At 35.4% G+C, this 22,451-nt stretch overlaps 1 long non-coding RNA gene across 1 annotated transcript; it reads right to left on the bottom strand.

Moving 5' to 3' along the window:
• Positions 1 to 18,073: 18,073 nt before the first annotated feature.
• Positions 18,074 to 19,409, bottom strand: LOC146946310 (uncharacterized). Its single transcript, XR_015028234.1, has 2 exons — positions 18,846 to 19,409; positions 18,074 to 18,549 (listed from the first exon to the last, which is right to left on the bottom strand). It is a non-coding gene; the product is annotated as an uncharacterized LOC146946310 (long non-coding RNA).
• Between the last annotated feature and the right edge of the window lie 3,042 nt (positions 19,410 to 22,451).

Genomic DNA, 22,451 nt, shown 5'->3' with positions numbered 1-22,451 from the left:
TAAATCTTCTTAACTGTAAATTATAGAACAATAACATATGTTGATCCTTTACAATTATTCCACTTATTCCTTTTTTCCAAAACCATCCCCTTCGTTTTCCTCCAAGCTCGAAAACAAAGCTCAAAGAAACAAGTTCACTTGATCGTATAAAGGGGAAATCAATGTATGTCCTACCATATATCTATTAAGCTAGCTCTTGTTTACACCAGTGAACTAAACCAATCAACAAATGATACATTATTATACAAATCTTTGTGCCAGATGTTGGTTCAAGTCTTTCTCCTTGCTCACATCATACACAATTCGAAATCTATCAACTCTGATCGATGCATTTTCAAAAAATAACAAATAGTTTTTGTAGAATTGTATTACACTTGACATGGCTAGCACAGTAGTGACATGGCTAGCACAGATTTGTTGGAAGGACCAGCAGTTGATGCTGATACAGTCTCCTGTGTTTTAGTCCTTCCATGATGTTTTGGTACCATCTCAGCAACAAGAAGCATTACTTGCTTTCCTGCAAAATATCATGTCAACAATGATGAGACATTTTTCACATTCATTATATGAATGTAACTTGTGGTAAATGACTACAAGACTAATTCTCATCCATTTGATATTTGATGGATAACTACGGCGAAAATGAGAGTTTCATCCAAAAGTGTCGCGAAATGAAGGGGCTGGACTCGAGCTATTCTCCCCAAAGAAATTACACAATTCTTGACTACATATTGTATTTCGTAATAAAGACACCTCTTTAAAAATCGACACCAAATCTGTCAGCTATTAAATCTAAAGAGCCTACAACATTAAGAAAACAGTTGCAAAATTGTAAATGTTACAACATGATCATTTATTGTTTAAAGTACGACGAAATGATACCTCCCTGAGAAACTACCTGCAAGGTGGTAACTTAAATCGCAAGAAAATGGACTCGAATCACAATCCAAACTTGTTGAAAATGGACATCCACACAGATAGCATTTGCCTTACTCATCATTACCATAGTTGCGAGAATCACCTCATAGTAGCTTGGCACCTGCAGTAAATCTTTCAACTCCAATGTTTCCCTTTTGAAAATGAAAAGAAAAAAAAAAAAAAATCTCTGGCAACACCTATATCATATCTTAAGCTAAAGATTATTCAGCATATACAACAACATACGCTTCGATCCAAACATAAGGTTAAAGTTTCTTATGCGTATACCAAACATATACGCATTAAGTGCTCGTTTAGTAACGCATTTGCAACATTTTTCTAGCATCACAACACTCGTTCCACGCCAATAATTATGAAGCTACAAATTGTCAAAGTGAAGAAACGCACGCGCGATGGTGAACAGTTCCAACGCGGAAAGTTACAGACTTATATGGTACAAATATATACTGTCGAACCAGCAAGCAACGTGAAATGGAAGAATGCAAACATGGCTATGTTCAATTGGTTTTTAAATAAACTTTGATTTTGAAAAAGTACAACAATTTCATAGTGCCTTATAGAATTAATAAGTACGATGGTACATGATAGTTGAAAAAGTACCTGCAGCACCAGCACCAGATTCTGAATTATCTCCAAATACATCATTGTTCTTTCTCCTAGCCCTATACATTAAATAAAAGTACACAATATTTTACTACACATTCAGATAGACAAAAAAATAACGATTCAAGAATAGGGTAGGTGAATTTTTTTATCTTTTATTTTCTATTTACGAAAAATCATGTTTCATTTTCAATTTGCTGAAATGTAGTTTGTAGTTTTCTTTTAATAAATTGTAAGAGACAGTTCCCCCTAAAGAATGGTGAAATTGATCCTTTAATTTATGTGCCTTTTCCATTGAATTTGTAGTTAAAAGATTTTTTTTTTTATAATTTTGATGGATTTTTGTTTAAATTACCGACAATTATTCAAAGTAGCTTATGTCTAAAAATATTAATCTCAAAAAGGTACTAGACAATTAAAAGTTTGTGATCCCTTCAAAAAAAAAAAGATTAAACGTTTGTGATGAATTGCTCCAACACCTATGACTACACACATCCAAATTAAATTCATTGGGAATGAACAATAAGGCATAATTATTCTTTAAAAAAAAAGAAGGCATAGTTATCATTTACTTTTTGTGTTGCAATATAGTATTTTTGTTAAATTTCTTTTGAGTTTTATAATGTTTTAAATGGTATCTTACGAATCCATTTTGCATTGATACATATATTAAAAGATTCTCCATTACAATTGAAGAGATAGCAGGCCCAAAAAAAAACAACAATAAGAATGAATTGAATAAAATATGAAAAATTGCAAGAAAGGGTAAAAGAAGACAAGAAGTTTGTTTACATGGTTAATTGGAAAATGCAAAAAGAGAGAACAACACTCACAGTTCCTCTAATGCCTTCATGGATGATTTTTTCTTGGCATAAACCTCCATAAGTGCAAATCAAGGAAGAAGTTTGAGAGTTTTTTGTTTTTATATATAAACCAAGAAAATGAGGAGAATAGGAAAGAAAATGATAATATATTGAGTGAGAAAAGACAATATTTTTTAAACATGATATCCAATATTTTTTAAACAAGATATCCTCTCCGCATAAGAGTTTCAACCGGCCGTATATTCAAGCTGGCATTCAAACCCAAGACAATGATTTAATTAAAAGAGTCCCTGCCAATCATAAAAGACTATATCTAAGCACTCTTGCGTGCGCAGAGGATATCATGTTTAAAAAATAGAGGATATCATAGTCTTTTCTCTCTCAATATATTATCATTTTCTTTCCTATTCTCCTCATTTTCTTGGTTTATATATAAAAACAAAAAACTCTCAAACTTCTCCTCATTTTCTCATTGGCCTCTCTTCCTTGATTTGCACCGATGGAGGTTTATGCCAAGAAAAAACCATCCATGAAGGCATTAGAGGAACTGTGAGTGTTGTTCTCTTTTCTTGCATTTTCCAATCAACCATGTAAACAAACTTCTTGTCTTGTTTTTCCCTTTCTTGCAATTTTTCATATTTTATTGTATTCATTCTTATTGTTAATTTTTTCGGGCATGCTATCTGTTCAATTGTAATGGAGAATCTTTATATATATACATATATCAATGCAAAATAGATTTGTAAGATACCATTTGAAACATTATAAAACTCAAAAGAAATTTAACAAAAATATATTACAACATGATACTACTATAAAGTAAATGATAACTATGCCTTTTTTTTTTTGAAAGAATAATTATAAGTAAGGATTGTTCATTCCGAACGAATTTAATTTGGATGTGTGTAGCCATAGGTGTTGGAGCAATTCATCACAAACTTTTAATTGTCTAGTACTTCTTTGAGATTAATATTTTTAGACTAAGCTACTTTGAATAATTGTCGGTAATTTAAACAAAAATCCATAAAATATAAAATAAAAAATAAAAATAAATAAAATTTAAAACCACAAAACAATACATTAATGTAATATATTATACTATCAAAAAATTAAAAAATACTTATTCAATTTGGTTTAGTTTGGTTCGATTTTGAAAAAGTGATGTGAAATCCGATCTAACCTGTTTTCACAACTTACAAACAAATTTAATAATATTCGATTTTGTGAAGTTTCCAATTTTTCTGGATAAATTTATATATGGTTTTATTTTGGTTTGGTTTATAATACCCCAAAAAAATATTATAATAATGAACAAGGATTTAAACTCATCACATTTTTTCCGTTACAGGTTAGTGGAGTAAAATATGTATAATTCTTAAATTGATTATAAGTAATTATGAAAGAACTTACGCAGATCATGTTACTGTTGGCTGTATCTCTGAAGATATTGTCGCGTTCTTTGAAGTAGCCATTGTTTCCCGCGAGACACCAAATTGTTACTTTGCCCAGTATGTTCCAGACGAGATTCTCACGAGTCACAACTATTATTACCGAGCAGTTTATTTTGATATGTCGTATTTTCTCAATGTCCCTTTAAAGCAGGTTTCTTTGTATTTAATATATAAATAATTATAGTAAATTTAATAAATATAGTAAAAATTGTTCGAAATAGAATATACTAGACCATCCACCCGTGCTGTCGCACGGGTCATATCGATTTGAAACAAATCATGCACGATTGACATTAAAATGCTTGCGGTGCAACATAAAGTGTTTGTAAAGAAAAGTAATATAAAAAAAAATACTTCATGTTGGTAGAAAGCATTCAAATCTGTCTGTAAGCTACATTATAAATGCTTTCGATGCGTTGACTATCTCCTGGAAACAAAACATGTAAATAACATGAAAATAAAAAGGTTGCAGTGCAAATTAAATTGGTTAAAACAGAATTACAGTAAACAAAGCCCTCAAGTGGGTAGATTGCGGAAAATCTCCTTGTAAACTACATTAGAAATGGTTGCACTTTTATCTATTCATCTCATATACCCTTTACTTGCACGCATATCTACAACATTATGGTCACAGAGACATACAGTGAGCCACAAAACTTTTAATGCATGGTTGCACGACTATCTTTTTTTTATCTCTTATACTCCGTACAGGGCCGGCCCATAGCCCGTCGAGGCTGGGCTATGTCACCGGGCCTCCAATTTTTTGGGGCCCAAAATACTTTTTTATATGTAAAACACTAAAATAATGGTTATATATCTATTAAAAGCGAAAATATAAAATCTGATCAGTGTACTGCAGTGGCACAGTCAATTTTAGTTGGGTGTGAGGTCATTGGTCCCACCAAAGTGTGACTTTTAATAAAAAAATTTAAAATGACTTTCTTTTTTGGGGCCCAGAATTTAATTTTTTTTTTATCCCTTATAAAACTAAAACTGGACCTATGAATTTGTTAAGACGGCCCTGACTCCGTACTTGCATAGCTATCTAACGTGGTTCTCTCACAGATATGTAGATATAGAGTCACACAATCTTTAATGCTTGTATGTCTATCTATTCATCTCCTATATTCCTTGCTTGCAAACCTATCTATAATGATTCGTTCATAAATGCACATGTTGATCGACAGAACTATTAAGGAGTACACGCCTATCTAACAGCTCATAGGCATATTTACCATTGTTTCTCACAATATTTAATGTGTGCACGCTAATAGACACACTACTTCGTTAAGCATTGGAAAACTCAATAATTGCACGCCTACCATTCATTGAGCCACGCAAAATTTAAAGATTGCACACCTATCATTCATTGAGCCGCGCAAAAATTTAAAGATTACACTTGATAGATGTTTGGCAAGTGCACCAAATACTATCGAAGTAGTAAAAATATCGATCCCACGAGGACTGTGTTAATCTCAATTCAGCAATAAGGTAAAATATTTAGGATGTGTAAAGGTTATTTTTGGTTTGCCACTAGGCAGTAGAATTGATTGCATAAAATTAAATAACATAAAATAAAGATTTGGTTAGAAAATAGTAGAGAGATGAGATCAGGTCTTTTGAATCATCTATGTTCCCCTAATTGTTATACTGCACCTATTCTTATGAATGATCTTCTAATCCCACGATAGTTAACAAAATAGTCCTAATCAATCCCTTGAGTTAGGACCCTCTTCTTAAACTACAGCCCCTAATCCCTTAGGTGGTCTAATAATCTTTGAAGGTTTAAAGCACGTTAACCTAATATCACTAATAAACGATTATCCATTCCTAGACTAACCATGTTTATTAGAACAATTCAATAGGTCTAAGTAGAAAGCTATGGTCAGTAGTCATTCATTCTCACAAAATCATATTTATATTTGATCAGGATATAAAAAGCATTAAGAACAATTGAATTGAATAAAGACTAGAATATCATTCACAATAAATAGAGTTTCACAGCACAAGGTATCAATTAGGGTTATAAGGAATCATCTCAGACCTAATCTCTAAGAGATTTAGCTACTCATAATTGAGTTTACAAATAGCATAATCAATGAAAGAATTAAAACATACATAAACTGGTAAAGAATGGAGGAAATCGCCCCGTTCTTCAGTCTCCAGGTCTGCAAATCGCACTTTCTCTCTCCAGAATTCGTAACCCTTGTTTTTGGAATAGACTTCAGCATAAATAGGCACAGAAAATCGCCCAAATCGTGTCACGTTTTAAGTGAATCGTGACACGTTTTTACCTTCTGGAGCAAGAAACTGAATTAGGGTTTCACCAAATCGTGTCACGTTTTACCAATCGTGACACGTTTTCATAATGTCGAACCAAACCTTTCTGAAGCTCTTAAATCGTGTCACGTTTCTGATAAATCGTGACACGTTTTCTTTCTTTGTATTTTCTTCAGTTTTTCTGCTCTTTTGCTGCATAAGTCTCCTTGTGAACTCCATTTTTGTGCTAAAATACATATAAAATTACGTAATGACAAGATGTCATCACAACCCCAAACTTAAACCATTCCTTGTCCTCAAGGAATTTGCTTGCAAAGCTGACAATCGACAGTGAAATAACAATTACCTGATCAAGCGATAGTACCCAAAAGTTCAACTCCTTACTAGCTAAAGATGAGCTAGTTTGACTTGTTCGCATCCACCAATTCACAACTCCACGCATCAATATGAAATAGGGTTCTACCAGTCGACATGCAGGTCTACATATTACCATACGCTTGAAAAGTTTCTAAATATCAATCAAAGTCAATATCATTACACACTTTTGAGGTCTTTAGGGTTATAACGGGGCTTAGGTGAAAGGTGGGACATATTTGGATAAGTAGGCTACACAAAATTTGAGTTAGGCATTCCTACGGAAGTTAAAGAACAAATTCAATCCTACGATCATTCACCTTGTGGAATAACAATCAATGCAAAGGTACTAGAGAATAATTATAACTTTTAGGGACAATCGAGTTTGAAGTTACTCGCATGTTTCAAAGTTTGGTCCCTTTTTCATCATTCATTTCATATTTTTTTTTTCATACATCAATTTTTGAATGTATTTTTGCATTTTGCATGACAATTCTTTTTCTTTTTGTTCTCTTATTCTCTAGTACCCCCACCCCAAACTTAATTGGTTGCAAATTCCAATAGCAACCCCAAACTTAATTTTAAGCAACATTCTACAATGCCTAACTCAGAAAAACAATAAGGGACAAGTCCTAAAAGTCTCTAAGTTTGTAATGTAGTTTGTCACCGAACAAAAAGTTCTAATCCTACCGGCTCAAAGTGGCTAAGAAAAGGATAAAGTTTAACAATTTTAATCAGGGTAGGCTTCAAAAGGCTCACAGGACCAAGCACTTTTGCCTCAGTGTGTAATTAACAAAGACCAATCAATAATAGAGAAACAATGCAAGTTCTAGAAATGTAGTTGCATGGAAAACTAAGCTAAATATAAGTAAATTGAAAAACAAAATATGGCAATGAACCTTATGGCTGAGATTTCTGGGAGTATGTGACTACCTAGCAACGCCGTACACTTCGCCTTTGAAAACCAAGTCACTCCTCCTTTTGAACTTTTGGAATACCACTTGAACAACTATTTGTTATCAAACTGTAAAAAGTCAACTAAACAAACAAATTCATCAATAATAAACAAGTGCAGGAATAATTACATAAACGGGGAGTAAAACCGAGTTAAACTTAATGAAAGCAAATAAAATTGTTCGAACATAAAATTAAAGTTACACAACCAAAGTGCTGAAACAAAAACAGAAAAAGAATAAAAGGTGGGCCATCAGTAGCCCACTCAATCCTGCATCTGGTCCGTCGGAATCCAAGTGTTGGGGTCCTCCTCTGCATAGGTATCCTCCCCAAAGTGCTGCCTAGACTGAGCTCCACCAGCAGCAAAGTCAGCTCGGATCTCCTGCTCTCTATCCTGAGCTCGACCTCTGGTGACATCAAAGTAGTGGTCCATAGCCTCCTCGGACCCATCAAAGCGCTCGAAAGACCCAGTCATCTTCCTCCTGTTGAGGCAGACCGCCTCAGTGAACTCCTGACCAAACCTCGGACGGTTCCAATACTCCTGATCTGACACCTCATTCATCCAGTTGGCATGGCCGAACATGTAGTCCAGCATCATCGGATGAATGGGTGCATAGGTACCCTGCTGACTGCTCCCCTCTCCTGCAAAAGTCTGACTCTGAGGTGGTGGCTGTGGCTGTTGTGGTGGTGGCGGCTGTGGCTGTCCTGCTGCTGCTGCCTCGGCACCCATGATAGTCTGCATGCGGTCATGATAATCCTTGACAAAGCCATCCATGTAAGTGTCGGTGATGGGCTTCATCATTGCTGCACTCAAATCATTAGCAAACAAATCGCACTCCTCCTCCTCACAAAGCCAATTGATAAGGCTCAAATGAGGGAGTGCTTTCTTGGTACCTGAAGCAAACATATAGATATTGTCGGCAATTAACTCACCAACATTGATGGGTGCACCATCAAGAATAGCAGACAGCGTCAACAAGCGGGGCAGCGGAATCTCTGAAGTACAAGAGGTGCCCTCAATAGTTTGCACCACAAAAGATGCCCACGCCTTTGCATGGGGCTTGAAGTCAGCCCTCAACAGCATATGTGACCCTCCATGCCACTTAGCACCTTCAACACAAATCTGCAATAGCAACTCCTCCCACCTTTCATCATCCCAATTCTTGCACTCCTCCATCCTCCTCTTCACATCACAAATCTCCGGTGGCACAATCTCCAGCAACTGATTAATCCTCTCCGGGCTATAGTCTATCTCCTTCCCCCTCACATAGGACACATACTTCCTCCCCATATACCTAGCATTGGAATAAAATTCTATCCCAATCGTTTTGTTGGCCTGCTCAAATATCATACTCACAAGAGACTCCCACCCTCTCTCAGTGATCACTTGATGGAATTCGGGGTTGGAGATGAGTTTGGTGAAATCAAAACCTCTCTCCGGGATCACCCTATAGCCTCGGATGTCCTTGAAACGGTCACGGGCAGCAGTATTATAAAACCGGTGGTTGATGGACGGTGGGGGTGCGGTGTTAGGGCTAGGTTTGACAGGTTGTTTGCGTTTGGGGGCTATTTTGGCCTTTTTGGCTGGTTGGGATGTGGCTTGGGACTTGCCTTTGTTGCGGGTCTCAACCATGGTTAGGGTTAGGGTTTGGAGAAAAATGGATATTAGGGTTAGGGTTAAGATGGAGATAATGGGTTTGGTTGTTTGTTGGTGATGATGAAGGTGTATGGTAATGGTTTGGTGATTAGAAAATGAAAAGATGAAGATTTTTGGTAGAAAAGGGTTAGAAAATCGTAGGTTAGGGTTCTGGGAAAATTTTGGCAGAGTTTGGCTACTTTTGGAATTGAATGGAATGAAAATCGTGTTGGATATATTTATAGGTTGGGAAAATCGTGCCACGTTTGGCCAAGAACGTGTCACAATTTTGTTTTGTAACGGTTAAATTTTTGAAACTGCTAAAATCGTGTCACGTTTGGGCTAAACGTGTCACGATTGCTCTTTTTGAAAATTTTTCTTGCCCAGAAATCGTGTCACGTTTTGGCCAACGTGTCACGATTTCCAATTGTCGAATTGCACCAGTTTGAGACTTAGAAAAATTTTTAGGTGCCAAAAATCGTGTCACGATTTCAGTATCGTGCCACGTTTTTGAAAATGTCGAATGGCACCTTTTTTAACTTAGAAAAATTTCTGAGAGGAGCTTCAGAGGGGGGGGGGGGGGGGGGGGGGCAAATCGTGTCACGTTTGGCCCAAAACGTGTCACGATTTGCATAGTATTGGAAAACAAAAATTTTCTTTCCTCTGTCTGTTTCAGCAAAAATCTTTTTGTATTTTTGAATATTTGAAAGCAATAAAAAGGAAATAAGAAATACTACCTGAAATCTAAATGTGGGTTGCCTCCCACCAAGCGCTTTCTTTTACGTCATTGAGCTTGACGCTTCAACCACTGTTAGGGTGGCAAATATGTCAGAAAGAACACATCATCCTTCTTCTTCCTCTTGTTTGGTAGGAATTCCATGAATTTGTAGCAAAGAAGTAGATGCTCCCATGCGCTCACAGTTAAACCTTTGGAATTTAAGCTCTCCCACCTTAGAGAAGGACAAGCAACCATCTGCACACAAGTGATTTCCTTAACCCCTGTTTGTTCAGACTTCGAGAAAATGTCAACACTCCTCACTTTTGGATTTTCTTCCACCACAACCTTGTGACACTCAATCTCCATCTGAACCAGCTTCCTCTGAGACTCATGTGCTTTCTTAACAAGATCACCACACTGAACATCAAACTTTTCAAATAAAACTTGATTTGACACCAAGAAATCATCTAAAATATTCTGAAGTTGAGTATTGTAATCGATGTTGATCACCTCTTTCTTTCCTTCACCATCACTACCTGGTTGATTCGCCTCATAAAGACCACAACTCGAGATTTTGTTGTCCAAAATTTTGATCTTAAAAGATAGCATATATTTTTCATACTGCAACTTAGCAATCTCTTCTGTGTCATAGAGGAGTACCCTGTCTATCATAGCTGCAAAACTTGGATAAACTTTTTAGTAGCACGGTACAATGAGAAGAAAAAGAAGAGCATAAATCTTTTTTTTTTATAAATATATATATACAAAAATATAAATGACAGAAATCCTAAATAAAAAACAAAATTGCCAAATTGAAATGACTCAACAGTCCCCGGCAACGGCGCCAAAAACTTGATAGATGTTTGGCAAGTGCACCAAATACTATCGAAGTAGTAAAAATATCGATCCCACGAGGACTGTGTTAATCTCAATTCAGCAATAAGGTAAAATATTTAGGATGTGTAAAGGTTATTTTTGGTTTGCCACTAGGCAGTAGAATTGATTGCATAAAATTAAATAACATAAAATAAAGATTTGGTTAGAAAATAGTAGAGAGATGAGATCAGGTCTTTTGAATCATCTATGTTCCCCTAATTGTTATACTGCACCTATTCTTATGAATGATCTTCTAATCCCACGATAGTTAACAAAATAGTCCTAATCAATCCCTTGAGTTAGGACCCTCTTCTTAAACTACAGCCCCTAATCCCTTAGGTGGTCTAATAATCTTTGAAGGTTTAAAGCACGTTAACCTAATATCACTAATAAACGATTATCCATTCCTAGACTAACCATGTTTATTAGAACAATTCAATAGGTCTAAGTAGAAAGCTATGGTCAGTAGTCATTCATTCTCACAAAATCATATTTATATTTGATCAGGATATAAAAAGCATTAAGAACAATTGAATTGAATAAAGACTAGAATATCATTCACAATAAATAGAGTTTCACAGCACAAGGTATCAATTAGGGTTACAAGGAATCATCTCAGACCTAATCTCTAAGAGATTTAGCTACTCATAATTGAGTTTACAAATAGCATAATCAATGAAAGAATTAAAACATACATAAACTGGTAAAGAATGGAGGAAATCGCCCCGTTCTTCAGTCTCCAGGTCTGCAAATCGCACTTTCTCTCTCCAGAATTCGTAACCCTTGTTTTTGGAATAGACTTCAGCATAAATAGGCACAGAAAATCGCCCAAATCGTGTCACGTTTTAAGTGAATCGTGACACGTTTTTACCTTCTGGAGCAAGAAACTGAATTAGGGTTTCACCAAATCGTGTCACGTTTTACCAATCGTGACACGTTTTCATAATGTCGAACCAAACCTTTCTGAAGCTCTTAAATCGTGTCACGTTTCTGATAAATCGTGACACGTTTTCTTTCTTTGTATTTTCTTCAGTTTTTCTGCTCTTTTGCTGCATAAGTCTCCTTGTGAACTCCATTTTTGTGCTAAAATACATATAAAATTACGTAATGACAAGATGTCATCACAACCCCAAACTTAAACCATTCCTTGTCCTCAAGGAATTTGCTTGCAAAGCTGACAATCGACAGTGAAATAACAATTACCTGATCAAGCGATAGTACCCAAAAGTTCAACTCCTTACTAGCTAAAGATGAGCTAGTTTGACTTGTTCGCATCCACCAATTCACAACTCCACGCATCAATATGAAATAGGGTTCTACCAGTCGACATGCAGGTCTACATATTACCATACGCTTGAAAAGTTTCTAAATATCAATCAAAGTCAATATCATTACACACTTTTGAGGTCTTTAGGGTTATAACGGGGCTTAGGTGAAAGGTGGGACATATTTGGATAAGTAGGCTACACAAAATTTGAGTTAGGCATTCCTACGGAAGTTAAAGAACAAATTCAATCCTACGATCATTCACCTTGTGGAATAACAATCAATGCAAAGGTACTAGAGAATAATTATAACTTTTAGGGACAATCGAGTTTGAAGTTACTCGCATGTTTCAAAGTTTGGTCCCTTTTTCATCATTCATTTCATATTTTTTTTTTCATACATCAATTTTTGAATGTATTTTTGCATTTTGCATGACAATTCTTTTTCTTTTTGTTCTCTTATTCTCTGGTACCCCCACCCCAAACTTAATTGGTTGCAAATTCCAATAGCAACCCCAAACTTAATTTTAAGCAACATTCTACAATGCCTAACTCAGAAAAACAATAAGGGACAAGTCCTAAAAGTCTCTAAGTTTGTAATGTAGTTTGTCACCGAACAAAAAGTTCTAATCCTACCGGCTCAAAGTGGCTAAGAAAAGGATAAAGTTTAACAATTTTAATCAGGGTAGGCTTCAAAAGGCTCACAGGACCAAACACTTTTGCCTCAGTGTGTAATTAACAAAGACCAATCAATAATAGAGAAACAATGCAAGTTCTAGAAATGTAGTTGCATGGAAAACTAAGCTAAATATAAGTAAATTGAAAAACAAAATATGGCAATGAACCTTATGGCTGAGATTTCTGGGAGTATGTGACTACCTAGCAACGCCGTACACTTCGCCTTTGAAAACCAAGTCACTCCTCCTTTTGAACTTTTGGAATACCACTTGAACAACTATTTGTTATCAAACTGTAAAAAGTCAACTAAACAAACAAATTCATCAATAATAAACAAGTGCAGGAATAATTACATAAACGGGGAGTAAAACCGAGTTAAACTTAATGAAAGCAAATAAAATTGTTCGAACATAAAATTAAAGTTACACAACCAAAGTGCTGAAACAAAAACAGAAAAAGAATAAAAGGTGGGCCATCAGTAGCCCACTCAATCCTGCATCTGGTCCGTCGGAATCCAAGTGTTGGGGTCCTCCTCTGCATAGGTATCCTCCCCAAAGTGCTGCCTAGACTGAGCTCCACCAGCAGCAAAGTCAGCTCGGATCTCCTGCTCTCTATCCTGAGCTCGACCTCTGGTGACATCAAAGTAGTGGTCCATAGCCTCCTCGGACCCATCAAAGCGCTCGAAAGACCCAGTCATCTTCCTCCTGTTGAGGCAGACCGCCTCAGTGAACTCCTGACCAAACCTCGGACGGTTCCAATACTCCTGATCTGACACCTCATTCATCCAGTTGGCATGGCCGAACATGTAGTCCAGCATCATCGGATGAATGGGTGCATAGGTACCCTGCTGACTGCTCCCCTCTCCTGCAAAAGTCTGACTCTGAGGTGGTGGCTGTGGCTGTTGTGGTGGTGGCGGCTGTGGCTGTCCTGCTGCTGCTGCCTCGGCACCCATGATAGTCTGCATGCGGTCATGATAATCCTTGACAAAGCCATCCATGTAAGTGTCGGTGATGGGCTTCATCATTGCTGCACTCAAATCATTAGCAAACAAATCGCACTCCTCCTCCTCACAAAGCCAATTGATAAGGCTCAAATGAGGGAGTGCTTTCTTGGTACCTGAAGCAAACATATAGATATTGTCGGCAATTAACTCACCAACATTGATGGGTGCACCATCAAGAATAGCAGACAGCGTCAACAAGCGGGGCAGCGGAATCTCTGAAGTACAAGAGGTGCCCTCAATAGTTTGCACCACAAAAGATGCCCACGCCTTTGCATGGGGCTTGAAGTCAGCCCTCAACAGCATATGTGACCCTCCATGCCACTTAGCACCTTCAACACAAATCTGCAATAGCAACTCCTCCCACCTTTCATCATCCCAATTCTTGCACTCCTCCATCCTCCTCTTCACATCACAAATCTCCGGTGGCACAATCTCCAGCAACTGATTAATCCTCTCCGGGCTATAGTCTATCTCCTTCCCCCTCACATAGGACACATACTTCCTCCCCATATACCTAGCATTGGAATAAAATTCTATCCCAATCGTTTTGTTGGCCTGCTCAAATATCATACTCACAAGAGACTCCCACCCTCTCTCAGTGATCACTTGATGGAATTCGGGGTTGGAGATGAGTTTGGTGAAATCAAAACCTCTCTCCGGGATCACCCTATAGCCTCGGATGTCCTTGAAACGGTCACGGGCAGCAGTATTATAAAACCGGTGGTTGATGGACGGTGGGGGTGCGGTGTTAGGGCTAGGTTTGACAGGTTGTTTGCGTTTGGGGGCTATTTTGGCCTTTTTGGCTGGTTGGGATGTGGCTTGGGACTTGCCTTTGTTGCGGGTCTCAACCATGGTTAGGGTTAGGGTTTGGAGAAAAATGGATATTAGGGTTAGGGTTAAGATGGAGATAATGGGTTTGGTTGTTTGTTGGTGATGATGAAGGTGTATGGTAATGGTTTGGTGATTAGAAGATGAAAAGATGAAGATTTTTGGTAGAAAAGGGTTAGAAAATCGTAGGTTAGGGTTCTGGGAAAATTTTGGCAGAGTTTGGCTACTTTTGGAATTGAATGGAATGAAAATCGTGTTGGATATATTTATAGGTTGGGAAAATCGTGCCACGTTTGGCCAAGAACGTGTCACGATTTTGTTTTGTAACGGTTAAATTTTTGAAACTGCTAAAATCGTGTCACGTTTGGGCTAAACGTGTCACGATTGCTCTTTTTGAAAATTTTTCTTGCCCAGAAATCGTGTCACGTTTTGGCCAACGTGTCACGATTTCCAATTGTCGAATTGCACCAGTTTGAGACTTAGAAAAATTTTTAGGTGCCAAAAATCGTGTCACGATTTCAGTATCGTGCCACGTTTTTGAAAATGTCGAATGGCACCTTTTTTAACTTAGAAAAATTTCTGAGAGGAGCTTCAGAGGGGGGGGGGGGGGGGGGCAAATCGTGTCACGTTTGGCCCAAAACGTGTCACGATTTGCATAGTATTGGAAAACAAAAATTTTCTTTCCTCTGTCTGTTTCAGCAAAAATCTTTTTGTATTTTTGAATATTTGAAAGCAATAAAAAGGAAATAAGAAATACTACCTGAAATCTAAATGTGGGTTGCCTCCCACCAAGCGCTTTCTTTTACGTCATTGAGCTTGACGCTTCAACCACTGTTAGGGTGGCAAATATGTCAGAAAGAACACATCATCCTTCTTCTTCCTCTTGTTTGGTAGGAATTCCATGAATTTGTAGCAAAGAAGTAGATGCTCCCATGCGCTCACAGTTAAACCTTTGGAATTTAAGCTCTCCCACCTTAGAGAAGGACAAGCAACCATCTGCACACAAGTGATTTCCTTAACCCCTGTTTGTTCAGACTTCGAGAAAATGTCAACACTCCTCACTTTTGGATTTTCTTCCACCACAACCTTGTGACACTCAATCTCCATCTGAACCAGCTTCCTCTGAGACTCATGTGCTTTCTTAACAAGATCACCACACTGAACATCAAAATTTTCAAATAAAACTTGATTTGACACCAAGAAATCATCTAAAATATTCTGAAGTTGAGTATTGTAATCGATGTTGATCACCTCTTTCTTTCCTTCACCATCACTACCTGGTTGATTCGCCTCATAAAGACCACAACTCGAGATTTTGTTGTCCAAAATTTTGATCTTAAAAGATAGCATATATTTTTCATACTGCAACTTAGCAATCTCTTCTGTGTCATAGAGGAGTACCCTGTCTATCATAGCTGCAAAACTTGGATAAACTTTTTAGTAGCACGGTACAATGAGAAGAAAAAGAAGAGCATAAATCTTTTTTTTTTATAAATATATATATACAAAAATATAAATGACAGAAATCCTAAATAAAAAACAAAATTGCCAAATTGAAATGACTCAACAGTCCCCGGCAACGGCGCCAAAAACTTGATAGATGTTTGGCAAGTGCACCAAATACTATCGAAGTAGTAAAAATATCGATCCCACGAGGACTGTGTTAATCTCAATTCAGCAATAAGGTAAAATATTTAGGATGTGTAAAGGTTATTTTTGGTTTGCCACTAGGCAGTAGAATTGATTGCATAAAATTAAATAACATAAAATAAAGATTTGGTTAGAAAATAGTAGAGAGATGAGATCAGGTCTTTTGAATCATCTATGTTCCCCTAATTGTTATACTGCACCTATTCTTATGAATGATCTTCTAATCCCACGATAGTTAACAAAATAGTCCTAATCAATCCCTTGAGTTAGGACCCTCTTCTTAAACTACAACCCCTAATCCCTTAGGTGGTCTAATAATCTTTGAAGGTTTAAAGCACGTTAACCTAATATCACTAATAAACGATTATCCATTCCTAGACTAACCATGTTTATTAGAACAATTCAATAGGTCTAAGTAGAAAGCTATGGTCAGTAGTCATTCATTCTCACAAAATCATATTTATATTTGATCAGGATATAAAAAGCATTAAGAACAATTGAATTGAATAAAGACTAGAATATCATTCACAATAAATAGAGTTTCACAGCACAAGGTATCAATTAGGGTTACAAGGAATCATCTCAGACCTAATCTCTAAGAGATTTAGCTACTCATAATTGAGTTTACAAATAGCATAATCAATGAAAGAATTAAAACATACATAAACTGGTAAAGAATGGAGGAAATCGCCCCGTTCTTCAGTCTCCAGGTCTGCAAATCGCACTTTCTCTCTCCAGAATTCGTAACCCTTGTTTTTGGAATAGACTTCAGCATAAATAGGCACAGAAAATCGCCCAAATCGTGTCACGTTTTAAGTGAATCGTGACACGTTTTTACCTTCTGGAGCAAGAAACTGAATTAGGGTTTCACCAAATCGTGTCACGTTTTACCAATCGTGACACGTTTTCATAATGTCGAACCAAACCTTTCTGAAGCTCTTAAATCGTGTCACGTTTCTGATAAATCGTGACACGTTTTCTTTCTTTGTATTTTCTTCAGTTTTTCTACTCTTTTGCTGCATAAGTCTCCTTGTGAACTCCATTTTTGTGCTAAAATACATATAAAATTACGTAATGACAAGATGTCATCAACACTTCTAAGATTCATTGAGCCACACAAAATTTAAAGATTGCACGCCTATCATTCATTGAGCCACAGAAAATTTAAAGATTGCAACTTACCCCTTATTAAGCCACCCAAAATTTAATGATTGCACGTCTAACATTCGTTAAGCGACACAATATTTAAAGATTGCACAACTGCCATTTATTGAGCCACGTAAAATTTAAAGATTGCACGTCTACCATTCATTAGAAAGAGAGTAATTTGAAATTAAATACACTTTTTTCCAATGATAGTAATTAACCAAGTTAAAGAAGGGTCAAAATGGGCCTAGAGTGGTTAAGATGACAAAATTTCACACTAAAAATTCTAATAAACCACGAAAAAGATAGCCTCAATTATCTTAAAAAAATTTCATATATTTTATGAATATTATTTAGAGATTGTGATATTTCATCGACTAAAAGTGATAGTTTCTTCATTTTTTTCGGAACCCAATAAAATATTTTTTATAAGTTATATTAGAATACATATTTTAACATGCAGAATGCTCATTTTAAATAAATGGATTGCCTTCCAAAGAATCAAATATTTATTTGCATATTGCTAGCCTTTATATCTCAATGAATCACAACATACACCTATTTTTTTTTTTTTTTGAATAACTTACATCTATTCTTCTTTTTCTTTTTTTTTTTTTTTGCAAACTTACATCCATTCTTCATGAAGCTAAAAGAGACGGTGTGACCCTTTAGACAATTCAAAATATATGGCTAGTGGTTACGATTCAATGGCATTCTTGGTTGGTTTTACAAATGCTTGTCATGAATATTTCTAAGAGCGTGCATGATGGAATACTAAACCAGCAAGAAGATACAAAACACAATATAGTAGAGGAGGGAATGTTCAAAATAGAATTGATAGCAAATTGTGACTATTGAAGAAAATCAGTAACAACCTTTCTAGAAAAATCAATTAGCAATGTCGAAAGTTATTCAATATCAGTTCACAATTCATATAGAAAAAACAATGTCAAATAATCCACAAAATATTGACTAAATATGTCATTGGTAGTTAAACTTACATTAGACAGCCCTTTGCAACAACACAGGGACACTAAATTGGTCCTTCATGACATATTTTCTTGCTTTTGTCATTGGTCCTTACTTATACAAAAGTTGTTCAATTAAGAAAGTAATGATAAAAGGAAAAAGGTATAGCAACTTATATATCTTAGCTCTGCAACTTCTCCCACAAATTGACAAAATTCCTTAAATCTTTTTCAGAAAATTCGTGAGGAATTAATTCCCCCAATTGAGACCCATGTTGTGGAAGCTGGAAGGGCACAAAGCTTAGCATGTTTCTTCTACTCATTATCATCTTCACCATCTAAAATTACAGAGGAGCTACAAAGAAGAGATATAGACCTGCACCCAATCCTTTCGTCAAGTAAATTCCTTGATTGTTCCTCTCACGTATAATATTAATATAATTAGAGCTACAAAGAAGAGATATAAACAGCATAACAGCAAACAGGAAACTCACATATAATCTTAATATAATTAGAAGAACATAATCCAAATCTCTTTATAGTTTTATCTCTTAATATAAGAACACAGTCCACAATAGGAAACAACATGGAAAAAAGAACACAGTCCATAATAGGAAACAACATATAAAATAATAAAACAGTAAACAACATAACAGCAAACAGGAAACTCACGTATTCAACATCCAACTCTATCAGGTAAATCCTATATTGCAGCCACAATTCATTGATCATCCTGTTCATCTTAGTCTGAGGATTTGGATCGAGAGGAGCTTTAAAGAAAACATAAAACAAATAAGAAAAATTAGACAATGATTACATACAAAAATAAAACGTTAACAAATGATATAAAGCTGTAAATGGATTAATACCAATCAAGAAATGGTAGGAGAGCATTGAAAGCAGGTTATTGTGAGCCATCTTTTAACCCAAAACGGAAAAATAATGAAGGCATGGTGAAGGGATGTGTTTCTTTTATAGGAGGTAATGACAGAGCTCATTGGTCTTTATTTGCCTTGGAAACACGCACCTCAATTGTAACAAATGGAACATGAAGAGTTGTGTAAACTGCTTAGAAAACCTAGTTAAGTGCCTCGTAATGGGAAATATACATTTAATTAGCATCAACAGATGCATTAAGCGCCTAGGCATAAGTTAAGAGGAATTTGAATTTTGAAAATCGCATTAAATGAGTAGGTTTGCAAGATTTCCCGCTCAAACTAAAGAATTAAGGTTTTGCATATTTGTTTACATTGTAGGTTAACCGAGGCACGTCTATTGAGGGGTCGAAATTATTTTTAAATCCTCTACAAGATATGGTCAACTCATACTTCTAGAATTTCTAGAAGGACTCTCTTAAGGGAAAAGTCATGCAATAAAAAAGGTAATTGTATTAATTTCATAAATTTACTCATAATAATAATATATTTTTTTTAAACTCGCTGTTCGGTTTAAGAACCGACTAATCAGGGGGATCAATCTCACCTTTCATTCGTGAATGTTGAATTAAAGTTTGAACAAAGTCTTGTACGGACCGACCCAACATGAAAATTGTTATCTCATGGAGGATTCAAATATGATATTTTGAGATGAACGTACTTCTAAGAGGTGTTGGCTTAGAGGTTAGAGATTGACTTTGTAATATTAAGAGACGTAGTTTGAATCTCAGATCGGACATTTGTTATATGATCATTAATACCCCTAAGATTAAATACTTTGAAAAATATATGTTTACGAATGACTGTTTTTTTAGAGCAGTATTGATACTTTGTTTTTTTAGAGGTCTGCTATTTCTTATTTGTTCAATAGTTAATTAAAAAATTTAATTTTTGACACTATATATATATATATATATATATATATATATAATAATAATAATAATAATAATAATAATAATAATAATAATAATAATAATATTATTATTATTATTATTAATAAATAAATAAATTTGAGATAGAAAAATTATTGTCAATAATGGTAACACTAGAGATTATTTTTCACAACTATCTTAAGTGAGATTTAAATTTTGTCTCATGAGTTTACAAAGTCGTTACCATTAAACTTACACATGTTATACGGTCACAAGTAGGATCTATCCTTTAAAGTTGAGCTTTAAGAGACATGCAAATAACCAATAAGCCTAAGCCATACAACTGTATTCTCGTTATTAATTTAATAAATCTATATAATATTAGTTAAAATAATGTTTCGATGATTTAAAGATGTATTACAACTGTTTAAGTGTAAATTAATTTTTTGGTCAAAAAAAATATAAGGTATATTTTAAAGATATATTGCAATTACTTAAAATTCAGTATGTGCATGTACAGTTTTATTTTTCAAATATTAGTTATATATACAAAAGTTAAATATAACAGTTTCTTTTACATATATATAATAGAGTAATTTTTTTAATAATTTGAATCAATGTACCCAAAAAAATAATAGTTTGATACAATGTACCAAAGAAAAGTAATAGTTTGAATAAATTTTTCAAAAAGGATAAACATTTCGGTCAAGTTTGCCATATCATATTATTGTGTTATTTGTAGGAAAACAATAAATTGTATAAATTTTCCCGTCAAGAATAAATTTTTTAATTTAAATTATTGTTTTCAGTTATTTTAAGACAACCATATTTTTTTTTTATTTCTATAAATAAATTTTAACGTAAAAACCAAAATCTTTTAACATTATAGAAAAACAGAGAATATATTTGTACATGTGGTTTTTATAGTTCAAAATAAATTTTTTGTTGGGTTTTTATATTGTGTCGGCCGCATTTTGTTAAAACAAAATGTTCTAGCAAGTTGTAGGACAAATGTCCTAAACATGTTAATACGACATCTTAGTCTAAGGTGAAGTATTTTGTTTCGCAATCGTGGAAGATTTGGTTTATGCGTGAGATCACTGAAGATTTGATTGAAGATATGATTCATGTAGCTTGTGCTACAAGAGGTGTGTGTTTCTAGAAGCTGTTTATGACGATTTGTCTATGTCGTGTTATTTGTATTATATATCCTAAACATTTTAGGAAACATTATATATGCTTATAGAAGATTGTAGCTGAAGATTATTGGACCAGCTGTATTATTTATCCCGATTGTTCATCAAGCTCATGCATTCTCTGGTTATATAAAGGAAGACTCAAACCTAAATAAGACTACTAAAAGCATTAAATTAAATAATTATCCAACAACAAATAGAGGTTCATCTTAGAATACTAGCCTATAAATATCTAGTTACACATGATAACTAAGACAAAATACAAAAAGATAAAAACATAGCCTAGAAAAGATAGGAGAAGATAGAGCTCCTCCTTGGCTCCTAGGATCACCTTCCTCTTGAACTGCTCCAGAACGAGAAATATGAGTGAGGAAGACAGTATTTGTATGGAAATTTTCCACCTGACTTGGGCTAAAAACATGGTCTTCTAGGGGATAAAAAGTCACAAAAAGTAACTTTTTTCGCAAGTCTTCATGCGCCAGGTGCCTAAGGCCATGCGCTAGGCATATGTGCTTGTGATGTGAGGATTAGAAAATTGTACCAAATCGTTACCAAGTAATAAAGTGATAAGCAAAGTATTGTATCCACGGGGATTTTTGTTTCGACCAAACAATTTGTGTTACCTTTTTTAAGTTGACGATATAAAATAATATTGAAAAGGGTTAGAGTCTTGCAATTTTTATCTGTATGTAACATAGTAAGTTACCGGTTTTTGGTTGCAGAAAAGTAAGCAGCGGTTAGGATTTTTCGAATCCCCCATATTTATATTATTGAATATTAAATAACAGTAATGTCACGTTCATTTATCTTAAGTAGACTATACAAGTGATGAGGCCGTTGGGACGTTACTAACCTAATCGGTCATCAAGCTGTATCTGCTGATCACACGATGATCCTTACGTGTGGGGTATATACTATCTCCAATGTTTGGTTACACCTGCTAGTCACACGGTGATCCTTACGTGTGGGGTCTTACCACCACAAAGGTAATTGAAAACATAGACTTAAATGGGCTTTCCAAGATTTTCAAAGGCATAATGGTCACACTAAGGTTATACACGCGCTATAGTATAAGATTATTAATCATATAGGATTCTGCCACCTTCGTAAGAATTATTAGTGTGGGCCTAGCCAATGTTCCTGTAGGTCTACCCATCTATGAATCTTAAGACACTTATAACACTTTCTCTCTCTCTCTCTCTCTCTCTCTCTCTCTCTCTCGGCTGAAGTTATGGTGCATAAGTGATTTCCTTATGCACCATGCATAAGGACACC

Source organism: Medicago sativa, chromosome 2, assembly GCF_051527215.1.
Source record: "Medicago sativa cultivar Bolivia chromosome 2, Bolivia_mono, whole genome shotgun sequence".
Lineage (NCBI taxonomy): Eukaryota > Viridiplantae > Streptophyta > Magnoliopsida > Fabales > Fabaceae > Medicago > Medicago sativa.
Note: the sequence above shows the minus strand (reverse complement) of the source record. Positions and strands in the feature narration are given on the sequence as shown.